This window comes from Balaenoptera physalus, assembly GCF_965194825.1.
Source record: "Balaenoptera physalus genome assembly, contig: HAP1_SCAFFOLD_2249, whole genome shotgun sequence".
NCBI classification, from domain to species: domain Eukaryota; kingdom Metazoa; phylum Chordata; class Mammalia; order Artiodactyla; family Balaenopteridae; genus Balaenoptera; species Balaenoptera physalus.
Genome location: NW_028124557.1, coordinates 60,874 through 68,084, shown reverse-complemented (window position 1 = coordinate 68,084; position 7,211 = coordinate 60,874). Strand labels below are relative to the sequence as shown.

The following is a 7,211-nucleotide window of genomic DNA, read 5'->3' as shown; positions in this document are numbered from 1 at the left end:
TGCTGCAACTACTGAAACCTGTGCGCCTAGAGCCCGCACTCTGCAACAGGAGAAGCCACCACAATAAGAAACCCATGCAGCACAACGAAGAGTAGCCCCTACTCACCACAGCTAGGGAAAGCCCGTGTGCAGCAACAAAGACCCAAAACAGCCACTCCCCCCCCCAAAAAATTAGAAAATGCTGAGGAAGATTAGAAGTATTTGGGAAATTGCAGCAGGATGCAGTTTAAATAGAGTGGTAAGGGTAGGATTCATTGAGAAGACGACTTCTTAGCAATCTATTCCATATTTAGATGGCTCTAACTAAGAAACACTTTATCTTATATTGAACCCAAACCTGGTCGTTGTTAACCCCTACTACTGATCTTTGAAGATTCTCCCTCCAGAGTCATAGAAAGTAAATCTAATTCTCTTCTATGTGGCAGATTTTCAAAATAAGTTTTCCATTATAAAAGTATAAATTCTCAATATTAAAAAAATACACAGAAATAAAAAAGACAAAGTCTTACCACTCAAAGATAACTATTATTAATATTTTAATGTATTTCTACAGGTCTTTCCTCTGTATTGCTTATTTGTTTACATAGTTGTGTATAGTATGTATAATGTGGAATTCAGTTTTTCTACTTTACATTGATAATAAAATATTCATTTTATTTCCTATCTTCACATTTTTTATCATTCTACTACACATTAAGTGTTTTTAACCCTTCTCATAATGTTAAAAATTTAGGCTGGATTAAATTTTCAATAATAAAGAATTCTGTAATAAAGACTTCCTGTTCATAGCATACCCATTCTCCCCTGCTGCCCCATTTCACATAAGTTTCCTGATTTCAGAGTGAAAAATTATGTCATTTATAAAGTTTCGTTTTTTTAAATACTAACTGCTAAAATTCTTTCTAAAATGTCTGTGACATGGTAGTAATTTGATTATTATAGAAGATGAAATCTTTTTCTTCTTCTTATTTTTTTGCTTCATTGGGTCTTCATTGCTGCACGCGGGCTTTCTCTAGTTGCGGTGTGGGGGGCTACTCTTCGTTGTGGTGCGCGAGCTTCTCACTCTTCTCACTGCAGTGGCTTCTCTTGTTGTGGAGCACAGGCTCTAGGCATGCAGGCTTCAGTAGTTGTGGAGCATGGGCTCAGTAGTTGTGGCTCGCGGGCTCTAGAGCACAGGCTCAGTAGTTGTGGAGCACGGGCTTAGTTGCTCTGCGGCATGTGGGATCTTCCCGGACCAGGGCTCGAACCCGTGTCCCCTGCACTGGCAGGTGGATTCTTAACCACTGCGCCACCAGGGCAGTCCCTGAAATCTTTTTCTATACACTTGTTTTTCTTTCATGATGTGGTAGAAACTCTGTCTCTGTAACAGCATTTTGATATTTAGCTGGGTACATACTGCTCATCTGTACACTGTATTTCCCAATCTCCCTTGCAGACATGTATGGACATATGACTGAGTCTGGGCCCATAGGTCAAGGGTGAGAATAATGTCTGCAACTTCCAGGCATCCCATGAAAACACTCCACTGGCTGCTGCTAAAATTTATCCTCCCCATTACTCTTCTTTTCCAGTATTTTCTTTATTATTCTTCCTGAAAAAACTTAAGATCAATTAAACAAGTTCAAAAGAACAATTCCATTAGAATTTTGAGTAGAATTACATTAGAGTTTAAATTCATTTGGGAATAAATGACATCTTTAAATATTCAATTTTCCCATTCAGAAATATCCCATCCCTCCTTTTAGTCTACTGTCCTTTTCTATGCCTACACAAAGGATTAGTATTGCCATCACATGAGCCCTATAAAATTCTTGTTTAGGTTACTCCTCAGTATTCATGGGGTTGTACTGCTCATTCAAATAGAATTTTGTAGATAGCTACCACTTCTCCTGATTAAACACAACAGCTTCTTCAGTTTATCCTTATGGACCATGGTCTTCTCTTGCATCCTGTAATCACCTCTAGATGGACTCCTAGTTGCCCATGTCTAGTTTATAAAAATCAAAATACTCTAGACAGAGTCTGATAGTCCCAGAGTAGAATGAGATCTCCTTCATTCTGGATGCAATAACAACTTATAAACTACTTAGAATTGTGTTACCATCCTTGGCCACTCCATGATTCTGATGATTTGACATGGAATCCATATTACTAGTACCCTGCTTCCAACCAAGGAACTGACTTCATAGTGAAGGAAATGAGACAAAAGGCTGACGACTAAAGGGAGTCACTGTTCTCCTCACAAGCCTGATCACCCACAGCTATGGTAAACTCAAGAACAAAAAAGCGAGTGAACAATTTACTGATAACTGTCATGGCACAAGCTGGGAGGCATCACTTTCTGAGGCTGGAATGCTAGCTTACTGAATACGGCATGTGCTCAGAACCACATGTGGCACTTGCCTATCCCACAGACAGAATGCATGTATTTAGGAACAAAGGCAGAAGCCTTTAAAATCTTTTGCTTTCTATCTCTGTGACTCTGCTTTGTTTGATGGAAGATCTTAGAAATAAGGGAGGGGCACTTCTACCGGGAGACAGGAGCCATCTAGTCATTTTACATTCTTTATGTCACTGAAACAATACAGGGAATAGGATGCCATAGTGTTGACTAAAACTACAATTGACCTTAACTATCAGGGAGAAATAAGGTTACCTTAAAAGAAGAAAGTCAGTAGGAGTATGGCTTACACCTAGGGGACCACTTTACCAAGCCTGGTCATAGAAATTAACAAAAAATTACCTTAAACCTATGCAGGGCTAGCAAAGCCTTAGACTACTTAGGAACACTTGTACCAACCTATCAGGCAAAACCCCAGCCAATGAGAACCTGGCTGAATTCAAGGAGAATGAAGAAATGTATAGAGGCTGGAAGAATTTAAATAACAGGAAAAATAGGTTGTAGCCTCTACTTCTCTTTGGACGTTGCTGTAGTCATTATTGTTAGGATATTGACTTAGTAGTTTTCTTCATCCACCAGTGTATATAAAGCTTGGTGGTGATGGTTAAATTTACCATTTAGTTCAAAGTTTGCAGAAAATGGACAACAACAATTGGGCAGAATTACAATGGACCCAGAGCAAGAATGGTTACCATGTGGAGATGGAGAATTCAGAGGCAAGATAAGTGGCTTTTTGAAATTCTCAACAACTTTATGTTTGGATGCAGAAGTCTTAAAGTTACTTTGGACTGCCTATCTCTGGGGGAAGAAGCGACTATTCAGCAAATAATGGTTGTTCCTGGGAGAGAAAGAAAGGACTGGAGAAGGGTAAAGAAGAAAGTCCAACCATAAAATTTATTTCTTCAAAAAACTTGCAAATGGAACTAAATATAAACATATAGCATATTACTCTTAATTTGTTAATTCAGAGCAGTGGACACATAGTCATAAATTCAACATGCTATTCTGTATACTTTTTTTTTTTTTTTAAAGCAATTCCTTTATTTTTATTATTTATTTATTTATTTTTGGCTGTGTTGGGTCTTCGTTTCTGTGCAAGGGCTTTCTCTAGTTGCGGCAAGCGGGGGCCACTCTTCATCGCGGTGCGCGGGCCTCTCGCTATCGCGGCCTCTCCTGTTGCAGAGCACAAGCTCCAGACACGCAGGCTCAGTATTTGTGGCTCACGGGCCTAGTTGCTCTGCGGCATGTGGGATCTTCCCAGACCAGGGCTCGAACCCGTGTCCCCTGCATTGGCAGGCGGATTCTCAAGCACTGCGCCACCAGGGAAGCCCTATTCTGTATACTTTTAAAATATTTTTTAAAATTTTACTTCTGAATCCACAGAGTTAAAAATATTTTATTATTAAACCAAATAATATTTCTCTTTTAAAGGAGTCCTTTCTACCAAGTACCTGTATGTAAAGGTAAGACCATGAACTGTGGGCTCTCTATAGACTGATCCATTTGATGTCAGAAGAGGTATAAAATACACTTTCACAGTTGGATTTCCTCTCCTGTGCTCTTCCACCAACATGAAAACAGCATAGCCCAGAGTAGCCTGGGTTTCAGTACAAGGCATGTGGAACAGACCCAAACCGTTTTTGCATCCTGATGCCAAACTCCAACGGACTCATAAGCCCATGAGTGAGGAAAGCAAATGTCTGTTGTTATAAAGCACTGAGATTTTCGAGGTTCTTATACAGTATCACGGTGGCAATAGGTAACTGACACATTAAAGGTGTTCTGTGTGATATTGATTAGACTATACATTTGGGGGGCATAATTTTATTTCACAATAAAAGTGTATAAGAAATATAACCATCTCGGGCTGCCCTGATAGCTCAGTGGTTAAGAATCCGCCTGCCAATGCAGGGGACACGGGTGCCAGCCCTGGTCCGGGAAGATCCCACATGCCGCGGAGCAACTAAGCCCATGTGCCACAACTACTGAGCCTGCGCTCTAGAGCCCGCGAGCCACAACTACTGAGCCCATGCACCACAACTACCGAAGCCCACGTGCCTAGAGCCCGTGCTCCACCACAAGAGAAGCCACCGCAATGAGAAGCCCGTGCACCGCAATGAAGAGTAGCCCCCGCTCGCCGCAACTAGAGAAAGGCTGCACGCAGCGATGAAGACCCGACACAGCCAAAATAAAATAAATAAAATAAAAAAAAAAGAAAAGAAATATAACCATTTCAACATATAAATGTATTTATTCAAATTAAATTCAGTGCAATTTAAATGTGGAACTAAGCAATTTTCTTTATACATTTAGGCATATTCCATTTATACCTACAGACAGATAAACTTTTTGCACAAGTAGGAACACTTAAAATCTATTTTGAATAGATTTGTACAAACTGTTGAATACTTTAAAATTAGTAATTGAAAGTTCCCACCCTCATTTGGAGGTAGAATGGGAACTTAACTTTCCAGTTACTGGTCTGAAAAAGAAAATAACTTGCTATAATTTTGAATGTTATATAGTGTAAGCACTATAAAAATATCACTGTCATGATAGCATAGGAACACTCTAAATGTTGTAGACCTTATGGTAGAAATTGCTAGCTGTTCACCAAAACTCATTTCTTTTTCATCCTGGAAAGCACAGCTAAACTATTCCTAGTCAGTGGAAAGTGATGTGGGCCACACCTAGGCCTAGACCATAAAAGCCTCCCAACATGTGCTCCTCCATGCTTTTCGTCCCTTCCAGTTGACTATGATGATGAATCCAAGGTTCCATGTTTTAAAGAAAGCAGAGTCACAGTCAACCTGGGTCCCTGCTCAACGTTTCTTGAGCAAGAAATAGACTGGTATTGTGTTTGCTATCTGTTCACTGTCTCATGCAAAACAATAGTAAAAGAAACAATGCCAAATAATTATCTACCTCCCTAAAATTGAACCTCTATAGTTTTTATGTTTTCATGAACTACTTGCATTCTTATGACAAGTATTATGAGTTGAAAATACGTCAGCCACAAGTAGCATGAGTTTCACATAGGTTGTTAACTTCACTAGAAATTGAAGTAAAAACATAATAAATTATATTCTCTTCATAGCTATGTAAATAAAAGATGTTATCATCATGTACAACCTAATGCTTAAAATTAAAATTAGGTTTTCTAACTAGAAAGACCCAATCAAGAAATTTATTGGTTAATGACACACAAAAGTTGGTAATGTGACCTAAAATTCTCTTACCATCTGTGCCATGAAGAACAGTAATCTGTTGGACTGAAGATGATGAAGCAAACTTGACAGGAACTTTGCCCAACTTCTGTGTACTGAGCTCTGGAATATCATGTCCACGATCTTCAGCATTACCAAAAATCTCAGATGAAAACATGGTTTTTCCTGGACTCTCTGTTGTTATCTGAGTGACTGCATCAGATGATAATTTTCCAGAGACGGGAGAAAACGGGGTCTTAATCTCCTTTGGTGATCTGAACAAAAAAGGGAAAGCACACAGCAGGTCATATCCTTGGCTTATCAAATACTGTAATTTCTTTCCAAATGTGGCTTCAATATTTTTTGGAGACACATCCAACTCCAATGGTTAAGTTATTTCTGCAGTACCCTTTGCTTTTTTACATACTTATTACAGGGTGATCATGCATGAGTTTACTTTTACTTATTTTAAAATCTACTTTTATTTTGGATTTAGAATGCTATTATATAAGGAAAGGGTACTTTTCAGTTGAAGTGGAAAGATATCCATTACAAAATAATTACTGGAAGTCCACTATAAATTAGGGGACTATGCTAAACGCATAGAGTGTACAAAAATAAAAAAGAAGCAGAGCCTTTCCTCAAAGAGTTTATATGTCAGTGGGGGAACCAGAGGTTTTTAAGGTTGTAATTATGTATATAGATGATAAAGAATCCATATTAAAACATAATGGAGTAAATAAATGAGTGTATAAATAAATAAATAATAGGAGGGAGGGAGAAGACAAATCTTGCCAACAGAAGAATTCCATATGTAGGTAACCTCCCCCCCGCCACCCCCCCCCCCCCCGCCGGCATCCATCTCCTCCCCAAGGAGGTGGAGGTGAAGCTTAATCTTCCCCTTAAGTCCAGTCCTGGGCTGGCCTTAATGATTGAATTCCAAAGAGAGTATAAAATGGGAGAAAAAGTAACTTTACAGTGGAGAAACCAAGCAAACACCATGTTATGCAAGTGATGATGTTTCACATCACCAGTGATGTCACGGAGACACTACATACTCTCTGTTATGATGTGATGAGACGGTTACTTCGCTTCTGTGGTATTCTTTGTCAAAACCTATAACTCCAGTCTAATCATGAGAAAAACATCAGCCAAACCCAGACTGAGGACAATTCTACAAAATATCAGACAAATATTCCTCAAGACTGTCAAAATCATAAAAAACAAGGAAGGAATGAGGAACTGTCATAGACCAGAGAAGACTAAGGAGACATGACAACTAACTAAGTGGAATGTGATATACTGGATTGGGTCCTAGAACAGAAAAAGGTCATTAACAGGAAAACTGGTGAAATCCAAAAAAAGTCTTAAGTTTAGTTAATAGTAATGTATAAATGTTGGCTTTTTAATTTTGAAAAATATAGTATGGTAGTATAAGATGTTAGCAATAGGAAAAACTGGGAGAGAGGTAAAGGGAACTCTGTTTGTATCTTTTCTGCAGATTTGAAACTATTTGAAAATAAAAAAGGTCATTTTTAAAAAATGGAGTAATACTGTATTGTATTATATCACAGAAGAAGAAGACCTTTTAAAAGGTCTTTTAA

At 38.6% G+C, this 7,211-nt stretch overlaps 1 long non-coding RNA gene across 1 annotated transcript; it reads right to left on the bottom strand.

The window, feature by feature from the left end:
- Positions 1 to 571: 571 nt before the first annotated feature.
- Positions 572 to 4,243, bottom strand: LOC309654200. Its single transcript, XR_014260011.1, has 2 exons — positions 3,745 to 4,243; positions 572 to 3,413 (listed from the first exon to the last, which is right to left on the bottom strand). It is a non-coding gene; the product is annotated as an uncharacterized lncRNA (long non-coding RNA).
- Between the last annotated feature and the right edge of the window lie 2,968 nt (positions 4,244 to 7,211).